The 18,625-nt window shown below is 41.3% G+C and overlaps 1 protein-coding gene across 9 annotated transcripts in view; it reads right to left on the bottom strand.

The window, feature by feature from the left end:
* ZNF536 (zinc finger protein 536) overlaps positions 1–18,625 on the bottom strand; it is a 352,860-nt gene that overhangs the window by 32,925 nt on the left and 301,310 nt on the right. The window lies entirely within an intron of this gene.

The following is an 18,625-nucleotide window of genomic DNA, read 5'->3' as shown; positions in this document are numbered from 1 at the left end:
TTCTCCAGTCTAAGAAATAAAAGATATATTTCACTGGGGTTTTTCTATTTCTAAATAAAGATTTTTTAAAAGCAGAGAAAAAGCTGTGGTGCTTTGGAGCCTGTTGATAGGCACACACATGGTGCACATGATGTTCTGGGGATCAGGGTCTGTCCTCCCTGTGAGCTTCTGGTGTCTGCTGGGTGATGGCACCAGGAGGTGACACTGCTCCCTGCTTAATGCTAGTAGTTGAGAGCCTCTACTGCCATCATCAAGCAGCACTGAAATCAGTGGAAGTTTTCTAAGTGTTTATTGAAGAAAGAGACAGAAAGTCTTCTCAGTGTTCCTTCCAAACATCACCAATAATGATTCCACGGGAACAGGGAAAATCAGAATGTCAAACTCTCCACAAGGCAAGATATTTGCGTGCTTGGGTTTTTTCTCCCTTTAGAGTATCCCTAATTTAAAGCGTATGTCCCTTCACAAAGAAAACAATTTCTTGCTGTCATACCATGAGACATTACAAAAACATTAGGGATCATTTATGTGCAATTTAAAAACAGACCCCACAGAGTAACTGGTGGTCTAATGACAGCACACCATTCTGTGACACCATGGGTCTAGGGATGGTCCTTTGGCCCCAGCAGCCCCCAGAGAGGGGTGTGGAGACATCACGTTCACTGCCAAGGAGGGGAATGCTGCAATATTTGCCTTTTCTGCTGCATGACAAATTACCAGTAGCCCTTGAAAGCACCCAGCTGAAGCCCTTACTCCACCAGAGGGGCTGGCAGGCAATGTCCAAGCCTCCCCCATCTCTCCCAGGCTGTCCCACGTGGACCCACTCTGGGGAAAGGATGGAGGGTGCCTGCTCTTGTGGCAGGGCTTGGTGCACGCTGCTGAGACACTTCATCCTCACCATCTCTCTGCCAACAGGGTGCGGACCGGCAGGCAGGAATCATCATCCTGTGACCCATCTGAGGGGGTTGTTGCCTCCATCCTCTGTAGGGATACTACCAGCCCCAGCTGCTCCCAAGACAGATGGCAAGGAGCCCTCTGAGGCATAGCAGTGGGGTTGGGTGTTGGCCAAGGTTCAAGAGCATAGCCCTAAGCTGGAGCCTAAGCATCAGGGCTAATGTTTCTCCTTTGCTCTGCCCTTCCTCTCCCCTGGCCTCCATGATTGTACTTTCTGCTATGAGGTCGTCCAGAAGGGCACATATGCACTTGACACAAAGGCGTGAACCATGTCCAGCAAAACAAACTTTCTGGAGTTTTGGCTGAATAAACCCATTCAAGTGAAATACTGCTGGACCTATCTATGCCCTCCTGGAGGACAAAAAGCCCAGCATCACATCTGTCTTCTTAAATCTGCGGATTTCAGCAATCGTTTCTTTCAAGCGTTATCTCCTCACCAGCACATAGTGACTTTAGATGTAAGGAACAATCAGCAGGATTCATACAGATAAATACTCTAATGCACTTTATCTTAGAGATGCTGCAAACATGTTTGCAAGACAGACACAGTTACTGCTCCTTCAAGACTCCATATGACCTTTAGCATCATTTTCCCCAAAAGTTAATTTCTGTGATTAATGCAATATACTAAAACCCATAAATCTGATCATTTGAAGGATTCAAATTAGGAATTATTGACAGGTGATAGAACAGAAGTGCAGAGATGAGGCAGATTTTCTCATCTGTCCATCTAGATGTTGGAATATGTATTGATTAAAATATGACATGGTATAGAACCCACCATAAATCTAAACTCTATTAGATTAACACAGGCATTCAATTAACATAAAATGACAACCTAAGAGAAAAGCCTTGAATGTCAGCCTATCTCGGTTTGTAATATTTTAACACACCTATCTGGGCACGTTTTGAGGTAAACAGAGATGTGTGCTTGGTTTCACCTTGGCTTAGTACCCACAGGTGTAAACTGAACCCTCGGGTGAAGATAAGCCCAGCGCACTGAGGTTTCTCTCTGATTTTCCAACTGAAAATACTCAAATATTCAAGCTGAGCATAGAGTACAAAGTTGTACTCGTGACAATAAGGCCACCATTTCACCATTTTAAAAAATGACCTGTTTATTGTCTTCATTATGCATTAATTCCCTGGACCTAGAAAGTCCCTTCTATTTGAAGTTACTTCAGCAATTATTCCTTCCATCAAAAAGCTGAAATATCACTAGATGCAACAAGAACTTTAACAAGGGAATGAACTTTTCAGGTAGACACCATGAAAACGACACACACATGAAACAGAAAACCTTTCTCTAAGCAGTGACCTCAAGCAACTCTCACACCTTACGTGTGTTATTCAGTAAGGTCCAGCTGCAGAAACCTCTAGACTCGTGCAGATTTTATTCCAGTGGGTCCATAAAAATCTTGTAAGGAAGTTCAAAATTTCCTTTGTACTGCCTAGGCCAAAAGCATACTGTCTAAACCACCCAGAAGAGATAGCTTGAAATAAATAAATAGATAGATTTTGAGCTTTCTGTTGCCTACTCAAAATAAGGAAGCCAGTGGAGTAGCATGGAAAAACAAATGCCATACAAATGGCCCAATGCTCTGAACACAGAGGAGGCTTGCCCTCACACTTGCTTGGCACCTTGTTGAATGAATCTCTGTTGCACAAGCATTGCACAGCACAAAAAAACAAACGCAGCGATAAGGTGCAAATTTTTCTTGGTGTGTAACTGATCAGGACTGGGAGTCCTCTCACTGGATAGGTGTGGAAATGAGAGGGGAGCACTGGGATTTGGGTCAGAATATTGCAGGAACCAGGATTCAGGCTTGATTTTCACAAACGCTGCACATTTGTGGTATCATTTCATCTTAGCTGGAGTTAGAACCACTCACGCTTAAATCAAGCTCTCATGTGGGAAACCCTGCCCACATGAAAAATTGTCAGATATTACCTAAATGCCTAGTTTTCATGCCCTGACTTGCAGTACTTATACGTGCAGAAAGGCATGTTCCTCTGCCTGTACAGAGGTTTCCCTTGAGCTGCTGAAAGCCTTAAATGAATCCTATAGCCCGTCCCCAGCTGCTCCGCTATGGCAGTGTCATTCCCGACACTGCTGCAGTTAAGCTGGCTGAGCCCGTCTGTTCCTTTCTCCTTCTGGCCAACTCATCCTATCAGGGCCACCTTTTGCCAGCCTTACTCTTCCCAGTAATCAATAATTACCTTTCTCCGCTCCCACTGATGACTTCTGGAAGCGGTAGCCTTATGTCACTGTAGCAATTGAAACCATAATCTGTACTCTAATGAGTATTTGTCTAGAGTTCACAGTTGCAAATGGGAAAGTGTTAACCCAAAGTCCCTGCAGAACTTGACAGGGAAAGTCTGGCTGGCTGGAGCTATACACAAGTGGTGAATCCTCCCAAGAACGAAATTACTATGTATTATTAGCCTGCATATTATGTTCACATTTTAAAAGATACTAATTTTCTCCCTTTCTCTCCTTTTCTCCAAAGTACCACTATTTAGGACTATAGATTCATAATTGCTCAGGAAAGCCATTGTCTGTGTTCTCTTAGTATGCCCACTATATTTAATCTATCCTCAAGGTTCTATTCAAATACAACTGGCTAATATTTTTATTATAAAATTCCATATTTTCTGTGAAGCTTTCATATCACATTTTCCCCTCAAAGAGAAATTCAGCCTCTCAACCAAGAATGTTGCAAACCAGCAGCATGTGAAACAAGCAAGCTCAAAACATATTTTAAAAAAACATTTGCATGTGGATTTATTATATGTTCAAATTTCTTATAGTATTTACTTGTAATAATTTTCAATAAGTGATTGAAAATTCACTGTTCTGAACTGAAAAAGCAGGATTTTATTCAAAAGAAATGTGCAGGATTTCAACAATTCTTTCAACAGCAATCCCAGTTTTTTCACACTTACCAATTCAACCTAACTGCCTTTCTCCACCACAATCAGTAGAGGAAAAAAGGTTGTTTAAAGGACTGGGATTTCAGATGAAAAAACAAGGTTGTTGAAAATTCCTTAATCAACTCTACTGAATGGGACCAACAGCAAGGTGTCAGAAAGGCTTCTTTGGTGCAGGTCAGGGATCCCGTGAGCCGTGAGCTACAGATGTGCCAGGAGAAAGCCTGATGCAGCTGGTTCAGCCTGTACAAATAAGATCTGCTGAAGTGCTCAAACTTCTGCGTGTTTTCATAAATCAAACTAAACCCATCCATTTTTTTTTCTCCTTTCTCTTCTACTTTTGTGCTTAAAGGAGGCCAAGAACTGAGTGAGTAAGTAATTAGTATAAATGGAGTCTGAATTGTGGCCTCACCCCCAGAAAACAGGGGCTTCTTGAGATTAATTGGAAAAGCAAAGAAAATAACCCACTTCAGCTCAAACTGTTTCTGAAGTGCCGCGGTAAGCTCCATATGATATGAATACATAACCTTTGTATGATAAATATACAGAACCGATGCTTTTAATGTATCAGGAGGAGAAAATGTGGTCCATCAAGAAATGAAGCACTTGAGGTGTCCAGAGAGCATCCCTGCCTCTCACTGCGCTGTGCACGCTGGTGGCCACCAACCCTGTACACTTCCACTGCCTCTGGGACAGATCCCTGCCCCCGTGGTACCAGCAGAAACCCAAAATGCCTCTGCCAGTGCTGTCCCCACTGCATGAGCACCAGGAGCCAGGCAGGATGCAGCACCCAGGTGGTGCGGGGCTACATTTCCCCTTCTTGCCCACTCCCCAGCAGATCCACTGTCCCCCACTCTTTCCTGCACTGAACACTATGAAGCACCCTGTGATAACTGACACCCAAAATTTAGTCCTGTCGAAGGTATGAAATTGTATTGTGGTGAGTCAACTACATTACTAAGCAAAATAACTGCAGCTAATTGAATAAACAAGTAAGCAAAAATGTCTCGCAAACAACTCATTTACTAAAAATACACTAGCCCTTCAGACTGAATACCTTCTGTGCAAACAGACAGGATGGACAATGTGCTGAAATAAAAAAAGAACATGATCTCTTCACAGGGATTTTGGCAGCAGAGCCACACTGGGGTCACGCCAACTCTCCATATATTGTCAGCTGAAAACTCAGGAGAGTTTTCTCCTTTGGAAAGAGACAGACACAGACCAAAATCGAGGTCCTAACAGGTTTGAGCAGTTACGCTGCAATGTCTATTAGCAGCCCGGGACACACTCTGCTCTCGTGCCTTCCTCCACAGGGATGAGCCCCCAGCAAGAGTTGCTCCCTGGCAAAGCTGCATCCAGCAGGCTAGTTAAGGCACCCCATACCCCAAGGACTAAGGCATGTATTTTTCACACTACACCAACATCAGAGCAAAAGAAAATGCACACGCAGTACATAATCCCGCTTTACACTGTGTGGAAATGGATCACTACTTTTCACCTAGCAAGATCTGCTATGATTTACAGTAATTAAGAGAAGAAAGATGGATAGGGAATCACCATAAGATACTGTATTCTCATAGCTCTAACAGTGCTATTTGTAGATTTGAATGTGGCACCGTTTTGGTGTTAGGTAGTGGTTAAGATAAACATCCAGGACTTTCACAGCAAAGATGGCAGGAATCATTTCTTTTACCTTCTGAAGTGTGAAATACTAGTGACAAAGTTACTACACATCAGTGACACACTGTGGGTCTGAAGGCTCCAGGTTACTGCAAAAAATCATGTGATTCTGGAGCACCATCTTGCATTTCACTGATACACCTCAGTCTTAAATATGGGACCTGGGGGAAGTCAAAGACACATCAGGAGTAAGATACTTTATTCCTCATGCTACCTACAAGAAAGCATTAGCATCACCATCTACAGTGGCACTTGCTGGGGACTGGACCATGCCCAGTCGGGCATGTATCACCCCTCCACGCCTTGCTCAGTGTATTGGCTCTGGGGCAAAACGCACAAATACCCCATATCGGGGAAGGAAAAAGCTGGCTGTAGTAAGAATGTGCCCTTGACTCATTTCTTTAACAAGAGAATGAGAGTTGAGCAAGAAGCACAGATTAAACTCTTCAGACTAGCAGTGCTGCAGAAGGCCTGGCTGTTTGGTCAGGTGGCCTTTGGGCAGCCTAGGCAGAAGGGGCTCCCACCGCCCCAGGGGGCAGCCGCAAAACTGGCCATGGCTCCAAGGGCTTGGCCCCAACGGGTCTAGTAAAGGGTATCAAAGAAAACCTGTGGGGCTGCAATTATAACAAGCATAGATTTTGTATTTAACACCATATGTCTCCTCTATAAATGTGTAGCAACATACCCTCAAGCTGGGACGGAAAGCAAGATGAACGGAGAAGGGAAAACGGGCAAGTGAGCCATAGCACCATGGCCTTGCAGTGTGCCAGAACGCACGCTTGTGGGGGAAAGGCGGATGCTGAGGAAAAGAGCATCATCGCTTGTCTGAAGCAGCTCTGGGTTCACAAAGACTACCTGAAGCTGAGCTGGCTGGTGCACAGGGATGAGCTCAGCTCTTGACGGAAAGATAAGACATCATACTTTGTATATAATTCCAACCGCACTAACTTACATCGGTATTGAATTTAATTTGAATAACATTAACAGTCTCTCAAACACTTCAGAAGAGAAGTAGTTTAACGTCTGCAACATACACTAATGCTGGAAGAAAAATGACATGCTATTGTGTGTTCAGACATCCATAGTATTTGCTATTTGTTTGGAGTTTTATGGAGTTGCGAAGACAGATGGAAATTTTTTTTGTTAGAGCAATGCAAATGATAGCAACATTACCGGATGCCTTGTAGGAAGTCTCAGTGTGATAGCAAAGCCTCTAGATGTGAATTGTAAATTGAAATTAAGCTTTTCCATTGAAGAAACATGAACTAGATTGAGTATGGCTTGGAAAAAAAAAAATCAGCAACTTTCCCAACAGACTGAGGGCACACTTCACCACGACGTTATCTTGATGCAAACTTTGGTGATCCCACAGAGAGCGAACCCTGAGCGTAATGTTACCCCCGTGCACCAGCTCGGGAGCTGCTTCATCTTGGGAGGGCGAGAAGGGCGAAAAAAAGGCTCATCTGAAACAACTGAGGAGGGAGCATCTTCCTAGTCACAGGAGGGAGGAGGAAATGGGACAGTAAAAGCTGTCTGAAGTGTTTTATTTGTTATTTAAGTGCAAAGCGTGGACACAGTCAAGAACAAAATTATCATTCACCCCAGCTCTTCATAAGTAACTAGGGACAAAAAGCCTTCAAGCCATGAGAGGTTGGGGTGCACGCTGTGAGAAGGAGATTGCTCCTCAGACTTGTGTCTCTGTTTCCTCTCTTCTTGAAAGCTGAAATGACAGCCCAGGCACTTCACAAACCCCTGTGCTAAACACCCCGGTTCACTCCGATCTAGCTGAAGTGAGGCGAGTCATTCCCAGGGTGGGCATGGCCCTGCCTGTGCATCTTCAGCAATAGGTAAACTTCCACTTTTAAAAGACCTTAGGTTAACAACAACATAAAAAAAAAAAAAAAAAAAAAAAAAGGTGTTCCTCCTTCTTGTTTGTGGGTTGTGAGCTCCCTCTTGTGGCTTTCTCAAAATTTCCAGCCAAACTGCCTGAAGCCAGTTTCAATGTTAAACCCGGGTGGGGACTTAACACCCACTAGGACTGGCACGCCTCAGATTCCCCCGACGCCACTAGTACAGTCATCTTTTGTCCCAGTAACTTACTACTTCACTTCTCAAATTCTGTCAAAACTTTATATTTAAGAAATGAATGTATATTCTCAATGTACACTCCAAGCCCATACCAGCTCAAACGAAAGGGTAAAGTTGAAGCATTCCCCTGTCCAAGAAGGCTCTTGGTCAGCCCCGCTGCACACCACACAGGACCATGGAATCATGGCAATCCTCTGCCAGCTCTGCTGGTGCTGAGGGGTCCCCAGTACTCTCTCGCCTTCTGGATGCCCACAGAGGATCACTCATCTGCCGTCTTTCAAAGCTCAGGTCAGTGGTAGCATCACTGAGTGCAACAGCCCCCCCTCATCTGGGTGTTGAGGGATTTCATTCCTCCTTGAACCATCCCATGTCTGAAGTCATATTGTCACAGCTGAAATGGAAACATTTACATCACCAAACTGCCAGGCCCCATGTTTCCCCTCAGCTGATTTGCTTTCTGAAGTATCTAATTAGACAACTTTTCAGGGAGAGGAAACAAAATTGTTTGTAGATGGTTTCTGCCTGCAAGATTTCACAGCAGCCCTTGATAAACGGGGCGAGCCTTGCTGTATCTGGTTGCTGCTAACGCTTTCCCCGCGAGGTGTGCAGCCGCCGGTCTGACAGCTCTATCCACTCACTGCATAAATCCTGGCTTCAGCAGCTGCCCCAGCCCTGACCCTTGGACTTCCCCTGTGCAGCTCAGCTGGCTGCTAGCATCTTACAGGAACATATGCTGTTACATCTAGTACAATGGCTACAGAAGAGTTTCTAGACCCAAGAAAGATAGAAAAAAGCATGGCTGAAGTACAGCTGACCCTACGATTTTTTATTTTTTTTTTTTTTTACATGGGTACATCATTTACCTTTGTTATAAGTCAAATAGAAGGTCCTTGCAGCAAAAGAAAGGCAACTTCACCAGGAACACAGGGACAGGACTTATCTGTGGTTCAACTCAAACTACCTACTAACACACCATTTTCATCTCGAATAAAATCAGTAAAGTATCACCAGGAAAGAGAATAAAACAGAACTATGATATCCCTAAACCATCTCATAGCACCTACTTCCAATAAACCTGGTTAAAATGGGGAGCTTGAAAGCAATAAAACGTCAAGGAAGGCACTTGCTAATCAAATACATATAAACAGCTCTACACTGAATGTTGGGGGAGGTTTAAACCCCAATATTGTGGTGAAGGTTCCTCTCTTGAACATACCCTTCTAGAAACTGTTTTGAAGATGAGAGAGGTGTAATATGCAGAAGAAAAATTGAAATGTTCCAAGATGTGCTGCAGAAATCAGCACTTTTTTGACAAGTGATCATGTTTCTTTTACAAAAAAAAAATCTTCATATTACAATCTACAGCTGAGTTTCTTCAAATACTTGTTGGATGTCACTCCAAACACATATAGCTAGAGAAGTATGCTTTACAAAAAATAGATATATAGTTCTTCATTCAGATATGGAACTATTGCTAAACAACAAAAGATGGATGAGTGGCTATGAAGAACGTGTGTCTTTCAAAGGGGAAGCTACCAGACTAAGCTCAGTACATTTGAAATGATGGAAACCATACCGAAGTCAGAGAGTAACTGCAGTTTCCTGGAAAACCTCCGATATTCTACAACTAGAATATTATGTGCCCTTTCTTACACATCCATCCTAACCACAAAGTACACGTGATATGATTTTGTGCGCATCCTATGCATTTTGTGTACATTAGCATTTGGAGAGCTCTGCATTGTAATGAAAAGAAGGAATCAAAACGTTCAAGTTGCACAAGAAAGAAAACTTATAAAACTGCCATCTCATGAATGTAATTTATTTGTTTGAAAAGACAAAGGATGAAACATTCCCACAGAACCACATAGTCTCCACAACCACAGGGCAGGGAAGCACATGAATATGCCAGGCAAGAAGTTTTCAGTCCCTGGTGCCTCAGCTAACAATGGGGGAGTCTTCTCAACTGACTATGTTCTTCTCACTCCTAATTGCAGGGACGTATGAGGAACCCAGAGATATATTCACAAGATTTCCTCTACTAGGCAGGGGCACAGATAGCCTTCATCCAGTTTTACCCACAGCATGAAAATATGGTCATACTTCTCCATTTTATTTCATTACAAAAAGGAACATCAGGTTTTTAAATATGTTGGGCTATCTGTTCCTGTGTTAAGGCTGAAGATCCCTCTCATTTAGTGTTTTATTTTTAAGCCCTTGAGAGAAGGAGTCATGTGAAACTTGTAAACAATACCACAGGCATAAATATTCTGAAAAGCAGTGGCCTTAGGCAGGCCATCACACTGTCAAATTTTGCAGGTCCATGTTTAGGAGTAGGATGCCAGCTCCAGGTGGCTCATATCTCATGGAACTGAAAGAATGGAGAATAAATTAATAGATAATAATTGCTACACCCCAGGGATTTGATGTCATTCTTCTCTTACCTACTACTGCCTCCCTCTAGATTAGTGGAGTGCAGTTCCACAAATTATCACAAAGGTGTCTTTCTTCAAATATGTATTAAAAAAATCAGAGCTGAAGCAAAGCTGTCCAGACAGCTGGACATGTGTGTACACAGCGTACTAAATCCTGAACATACACTGTCTCAAAAAATAGGACATCTCCCTCAGTAAGGAATCAGAAGAAACGGTGCAATGAGAACGTAGCCATTGATATGGAAATCAGTTTACCTTATTTTTCACCCAGCCCAACCGAATTGCTTTCCACACCAATAGAGAAACTGGTGGGATACGAGTGCTGACAGGGGACAGCTCTGAGGCACATTGTACCCTTAGCATTCAGGAGTCTCCGTCAGTGGATGCAGATGTTGTTTGACTCCCCTGACTACTGAGAGCACACCTTGGACAAGGACATGCTCTGTGTCCCTGTACCACCAACCCTGTCAGAACTCAACAGCAAGCAAGCACTCACTGCTCTTTGGTAAAGCTAAAAGGGCATGGAGCAGGGTGGTGGAGAGAGAAGCTAGCTGTGATACAGTGATAAGGAGCAATTCAAGAAGTATTACCAAGCTGCTCCCTACCCATAATTGGACACTCAAACTGGTACATAAACATCCATTTAAGTTTCTTGGTATTATGTGATTGCACGATCCAGGATACAGGCATCCTAAGAGCTTGAAAAAAGGGTTCCAAATACAAACTATGTAGAAATACTTCTATTTTTTTAAAATAAATCTGTTTAGCCTCATCTCCTTTCAAAAACTCTGGTTACCAGAAACAGACAAAATAAGTTTAATGAAGAGTGACCTCACTAACAGCAGACACCACTGTGGTCATAGCCATGACTGGGTCACCTCTTGTTCATAGTAGCAATACTTCCTTCTGGAAAACAAGTTTTTATCCAGTGTTTTAAAAATAGGCTGCTTCAGAGAGGAAGGGAATCAAATACTCCTCATCCCTAATGGATGCAGCAAGTGAGCAAAGGCCCCGGGGAGGGATTCTTCTTTCAGTGAGCAGCAATCTGGCAGGAATACATGCCCAAGATGTGGGTTACCCTCTCCTCAGTAGAGCAGTGAATTCAGGCCAGGCCTCCTGCATCCTGGATAAGTTTTCTAACTGCTCAACTGGCGGATAAAAGGGCTGTCATCTCCTTCTCTGCCTTTCTGACAGTCTGGCCCTGCATGGCTTTTGTGTTTTTCTTTTTTTCTTTCCCCCCCTTCCTAGAATTGCCTCATTTGATACAAAACACAGTATTTTCTATGTTTCATATTATTAAGCAAACTAGAAAAAGAAATACTTTTTGGTTGAGATTGATTTTTTCTTCTTCTTTTCTTTTTTTTTCTCTCCTTTTTTTTTTTTTTTTTTTCTGCAAGACAGCCAAACCGAAAAGTCAATTGTTAGCACAATCATAATAGGGACAGCAGTCTGCACTCAGCATTGTGGGTTACAGAGCAGAGTGGGCCAATACCACATCCCAGAATTCAATTTCCACTTCCAAATCTGGTGAAAGAAGAGATCCAAAATGATATGCAACCCTGAATCCATGGACCTCCAAAAATCCTATTGCCTCTAAATTTGATCTCAGCTTTACGGCTCAGGTCCCAATCTAGTGCATACCCACATTTGCTACATGAACTTTTGCTCCCTCCCCAACTTGATTAAGAGCAAAGAAAGTAACAGATGGATCCATGCTGTTCCTTTGTAGCTGAGAGATTAATGTTTGCATTGCATCAGACTACTCACATTCACCCAAGGGAATGCTGCTCTTGTCCCTGCAACTGGCACCTGCACTTGCTTGGTCCAATCGGTGTCTGAGGCAGAAAGGCTATGTAAGGGAATGCAAACGGTGGTTTGGTTTGGTTTTAAATATACAAAATTCTTTGGAAGCATGACATAGTGTGAAAAATGGCCATGCCTCGAATTGCAAACTTTGCTGTACTTTGCCACTCACTGACAGCAGCTCACGCCTCTGCTGTACATCACTCTGCTAAAAGGCTGTCACAGAGCGTGTCCTAAGGAAGGGTGTCAGTAAACAAACTTGGGTGTTTTCTCCTGTGTGCTGAACCCTTGGGTAACATCAACACGGATATGCTCCAAAACCGCATCAGCGGTGCTGGAAGTCAGCTTTTGCCACTCGTCAAAAAAAAGCAGAGATTCAGCCCAGCTCTGGTGTTCGCACAGGTACCCCTCAGCCGCAGGCGGCTCGCTTCTACACGCCATTTTCCCCAGGCAGCAGAGAGGAGCTGCGTCTTCATATTCTATGGCTGGGGTCTGACAAAGCAACGGCACAATATCAATGGTGATGAAAAGAGACGGTTTTGTCTGTGGTATCAGGATTAGATGCTGTGGGTGCCAAGCTGCAGGAGCCTGGAAAGCCTCAGCCGCCAGCGCTCCTGGATCCAGGCTGAATAGGGCTTTGAGTAACGTACAGCTTAAAAAACTCGGACAAGAAAAACCCTAAACATTTTCAATCAGAAAGTAGTGTTGTTCCCTGTAACTTTCACTGATTTACCCAAGTCAGCTCTTCCTTTTTCCCCGTGCAACACCCGCTGTTTTTCTCTGGGTATTATGGCAGGTTTTGTCCCATGTCCTGGACCTCTAACTGATCACAGAAAAGGGGCATATATCCAGAGAACCTCAGCCTGGCAGAACCACACCGGTCGTGATGGCCCTGGGAGGCTGGACGCCAGGGATGACACCAGGCAGTGCGCCGGGTGGGCTCAGGGGCTGAGGGTGTGCAAGGCTTGAGGAAGAGCCCGCCATGAACTACTTATTTTAGCTTCTTGCTGTGAAAGAGGATGGACTTTACATGATTTACTGTGCAATCTGTGAATTTTAATAACCGCTACCATTTATCAGGACATCTATCATACTATATCTTTTGCAGCTGTTGAAAAACAATATTGGTGCTTTCAAAGCTGTTTCATCATAGATTCAAAAAAGCCTAAAACAAAATTGAAAAACAAAAACCAGCCATATGCCTACTTGACCTAGGATACATAAACCTGTTGTTCAATCCAGAGGAGGGATTACAGCATTACTTTTTAGTAAGTTGCTTTTCATATGGAAATTTCTTTTCACAGTAAAGCTCTGTATTTAATGGCATCAACATAAAAAACATCCTTATTTTTAGTTCCCCGATCATGGACATATAGATTTTTATAGTGTCTGCAAGCATACATTAATGTTAATTTCCCCATTCTCCTTTGTACTTTGTTAATGTCACAATCTGCTGTAAAACCTTGCCAAGTTTCTTAACTGTCATGTTAATTCCGAGACCTAGTCTGCACTCTCTGACATTTCAGGACAGAACATGGCAGTAAAAATAGATTAAAAACAGCTTATAAGTATTATAAAATCTAGAACTTTACAGATGGTGGAATTATATCTGCTGAATGGAAATTTTAGCAACTCTGAACACAATAATATTAGAATAGCCTATTGATTTCTAAGACAAATATTTTCAGAAGTAGCGTAATGGTATCAATAGTGGGCAAAACCCACAAAAATGTAGGAAAGCTGGGTGGGTTTTTTCTTCTTCTTTAAAAGCATCACTGTGAATGTGCATATCATGTTGATGCTAGTATTAAGTTTCAAAGCTTTTCTGTACCATATAAATAAAGGACATAATAAGATCTTGATTTTATTCATGGTTAGTTCAAAGTTCACACAAATTATTTCACACAGGGGATTTGTCTGAGGGTTTTGGCATTATAGAAATGCATTAATGTACTTTAGATATTAAATGACAATGCCACATGGTAAGAAATTTGCACGAATGAACAGGAAATTAGACACTGTTTCTTTTATTTTTTTTTAACTGATTGCTAAAGAATGCGCTGTTTAAACGCATACTATCCATTTCAAAGGGAAGCTTTTGCCGATTTCAGGAAGTTTAAAATCAGCTAATCAGAAAGTAATACAAAGTTAGAGTTAAATATTTTTTTAAAGGAAACTGTTTCTTTAAAAAAATCCTTTTCCCTTTTCTTTAAGGAGTACTTATTATTTCCATCATCCTTGTTGAGTTGTTGATGAATAGCTCACATCGTTTGCCAAGCTCCACCCTCTGTCTTTTTTCTAAACCCTTTACTCATTATTTGCTCAGTCTTTTTCCCACAGCCTAGACAGCCTGTCAAGGCAGCTTAAATAAAACACTGTATTAACATTAGGAAATGGCATTCAGTTCCCAATTGATCTCCTAATACTTTATGTTGAAATGATAATTGGTACAGTCCTCATTGAAAAAAAAGAGAGAAAAACTACTTTTCAGTCACCACAAGGTATTATCTTAGCTGATGTATTCACAACCAAACAGATACATTTTTAAAATCTCCCCATCTGCTGGAGACTGCAGTTCACAATTCTTTTCAGCTGACATAATCCAGATTGATTCGTTCAGCAGATAAAATTCAGGCCACTTCTGCCCTTTATAGGAGCAACATAATACCAGTCTTTATTCAGTAACAATGTAACATAATGGGATCGGAATGTGCAAAATGACTGTTCTTAAATTACTGTGACACACAAGGGTCCAACACAAGCTGTGGTTTAATGTAAAAAATCATTAGGCACAGATTACTAAAGTGGTCCTGCATTAACAAGGTCAAACCAAGACTGTTTATGATATTTTTCAGGAGGGAAAAAAAAAAATGTTTGCTAATATCTAGATTATGAATACATTTTTAAGAGGGGAAAAATCTTCAGTTTTTTGTTTTTGGTTTTTTGTTTTTTTTTTTTTTCCCATGAAGAAAGTGCTGTTTATTCAATAATGAGTGCAACAGTTAAGGATTCTATAAAGACCTTTTCTGCAGAGCCAAGTTAATCTATTACACACTGAAGCACACACACAAAAAATCTAAATATCAAAAGGTTGTCAAGAGAGTTGCCAGAAACGAATATTTTGGTGCACTGCTATATCAAACAAATTTTGAAGACCATCAGATTATTATTAACCCATTACAGCTCTTTCTTTTGATATAGCCAGAGACTATTAGAAGCAATTCAGCAAGTTTCCACACCACTGCAGGGGTTTTGCATCTATCTAAATCATTGTTACTTAACAATGTGTCTCTCATACACTTACAAATCAACCTATCCGCACAAAAAAGCCAAAGTGAAGAGACACAGTAAATTTCAACCTTAATGGACAGGTCCTTGCACCCCAAGATCTGATGACCATTTAAGATCACGTAATATATGGATTTTCTCTGTACAGTTATTTCTTCCTACCTGATAAAATCTAAAATTTAATAAGTCTTACTTAAGAAATCCATTATGTCACCACACATTGAAATAAAAAGAATAAGTAACCAACTATCTCCCAATCTCAAAAAAACTGCCGGTTCTTTTCTCTTGCCTTTGATTTGGAGGATAACAGTATGTGAATGAAACCCAACATTGCAGACAGGGGCTAGGCTTTCTCATTCAACGCAGCCAATTTCGGCTGTTGATGGAAGCTAACCCAGAAGCATTGTAGCTCAGCTCCTGGGAGGAAAGGTGGTGCTGGAATAAAAAAAAAAAAAAATTGTTTCTACCCTGGTTTGTATCTGGAGGTCCATACCAGATGGCTGTCATGGGAACGGAGGGGTTAAATTCCCCACATTCCACTTTTCCATTTTGACCTTGTAAACAGTAAAAGCAAAATTTTGCTGTCCCTTAATACTGTGCTAAATTACTAGAGCTGAGTAATTGTTGAAATCAGTTGCTTTAATTTAAGCTACTACTCATTTGTGATGAATGTACAAGCAACGAGTGTATTTTAAACACATGTTCATGGAAAGTGAGACTTCCCTATTTGCATGCCACATCCTCATGTGCCCATTTCATCAACCGACAGAAACAGCCTCAAGAAACCTAGCTAGAAAATGACAGCTAGCAAATTCTAAGGGTAGCAGGAGAGGAATGCAGCCATTTCAAAATTCAGTATGAACATATCTAGATTCTCTGTCTAGTTGGGTGATGGTCACACCATGACCCTGCCAAGGGTGCTGGTGGGCAGCTGGCAGCAAGCACCACAAGCAAGGTTTCCACCAGCATGGCAGCAGGTGCCCAGCAGGACTACATCAAAATCAAAAAGTGCTCTTGTGAAATATTTTCAATTGAAGAATTTCCACAATTTGTCATTTTACAACAAAACACTGAAATGTTTCCCAATCAACTCCATCCAAAGCAGTGTGAAAAACAAATTTATAAAAGTTCATAGCCAGACCATAAAATAAGCTATGTCCCTAATGTCTTCTGAATAACAAACGTATCTAAACGATATGTGTTCTGCTAAGGTGAACTTCATAATCACAAAAGATTGTAGTTTTAAAAAGTAATGAAAACTAACTGCATAACTCCAACAGTCTTGGAAACTCATTACATTCAAATATTTACATATTCTAGTGAACTTAGGCTGTCAATTTTGACTGCACAAATCCAATAACTGAAACATATGGCCTTGAAACCTGCAATCAATATAAACCTTTTAGAGCCCAAGCTTCAAAAAGTTATATCAAATATATATTCGATGAGAAGAAGGTTAATTGAATAATTGATTACTCAGTTACAATTAAGTGCTCTTCAGATATCTTTGGGAAATACCGAGATATAATAGTGATAGATATTTATTTGTTTATCAGCTATCCCTGATTTATAGCTATCATTTATTTTTTATTTCCTAAGTCAATTTTTACATTTATATATTTTAACAATATAGTCCCCGGTGAGAATCAATATACAGGGTTTCTTCACCACAGGGCTATCAAAAGCTAGCCTAGAAATCTATATCTACCAATTCAGCCAATTTCAGTGCAGACTTCAGCCTGATAAACACCTTGCTAAAATATTCAGACTTTGTCTCCAGATGGCAGTTATGTAGACAGAACATGCAATATTTGTAGCAATAAAGGTTAACCAATACTAACCATGCTGATAAACTCTGAACTTAACAACAGTTAAGTGAAAAGATGGCCCTTGTAAAAAAACAAAAACAAAAACAAACAGTGTGCTGTTTGCACGTTTTAACAAAGTACTATTTCTTATCAAAATACAAACATGTTCATAAAAGTCCCACCCCTACAGCAACAGCCAAGAGGATCTTTGGGATCTCTGGGGCATTTTAAAGTTGACTAAACAATAAATCAGATAGAATCGGTCTTCAGAGCTGCCTGCACAGAAAAATACTGTTAACTCTTTAGTAGTATTAATATTATTTAGAATTTATTTAGCAATACCACCCATGTTCTCAGTAAGGAGGAGAACATCGTTGTGCCACATGCTGTGCATGTATGTGCGTACACACATTATTTATAAATAGACAGATACATACACATACAAGAGGTCCTGCATCTAGTGACTGATAAGCTAAATAAGGCTGGATAAGATTTGTTAAAACATGCTGAATTCCTCCAAAGATGGTAACATAAATTACAAAACCTCACTCTTCCTCCACTAGATGTGAAGGCTTTCAACTCTTTCTTGCGTCCATCTCCAAGACATTAGGATAACTACCATAAAACACTGCTTAAACAGCCCCAGACACAAAGCCTCCTATCTTTTAGGGTATAGCTCTGCATTCACTTCAAAACTTGAAGACTTCTCTCACATCAATGGCAATTCTATACATGGTGTATAATAAAGAAAGGTACTAAGTCGTTGAGGCAATATTTCAAATTTTTCTGATTGGTGGCTCAGATTACAGCATGTGATGATAAGGATGAGGAAAATAACTTCACATTCTCACTGAACAATAAAATCTTATTTTTGTGAATGTCCTCCTGTAATTGCAAACGTCCACAGAAGGATGTGTTTCAGGGGAGATAACTAGTGTGAGGCATAAGGAAGACTGAAAAGAAATAAAAATTCACACTTTCCTTTTCTTAGTCTAAGTACTGGCTACACCTAACCCTTGATATGCTCAAAACCTTGTATGAATTATCCTTTCCAAAAAAATGGATTCCAATTAGATCAGTCCAAACTTCAAGTAACTCCACTGGATTCTCCTTTCACTCTCCCTCCGCTTAACAGCAGCAGTGCCAGATACAGGACGAGATGCACATGGGCCATAGAGCATTAAAATCTCATAAACTGTACTCCTTGACCTTAGGTTAACACTTCTTGGATGAAATTCATCATTTAATACTTTGTTCTTTTAATCTTCCACCCTACTGGAGTCCAAGCTAGGCAGAATCTGATCCTCTGAGGTCTATGAAGCTATTGTGGATTTTCAACAGTACGGCTGAGAGCAGAATCTGGTCTTCCGAGGATATTATTTAATATGAGCTTTCAAAACAGAACACTTAGAATCCATGGACACCAGGCATAACCCTCTTTACACATTGCACTTTATAGTATGTCAAGGGTGATGTACGCTTTATGTTGGGCCTCATAATAAAATGACAGGCGTTGCTGTCCATTGACAAAGCCACATGACAGCGAGGTGTCACAGACAGAGAGTGCAGATGTATTATCGCTCTACCACTTAGACAGGAATGACATCCTTTGAATCTCAAGAGACAATGTCGTAGGCA

Source organism: Strix uralensis, chromosome 12, assembly GCF_047716275.1.
Source record: "Strix uralensis isolate ZFMK-TIS-50842 chromosome 12, bStrUra1, whole genome shotgun sequence".
Classification (NCBI taxonomy): domain Eukaryota; kingdom Metazoa; phylum Chordata; class Aves; order Strigiformes; family Strigidae; genus Strix; species Strix uralensis.
Note: the sequence above shows the minus strand (reverse complement) of the source record. Positions and strands in the feature narration are given on the sequence as shown.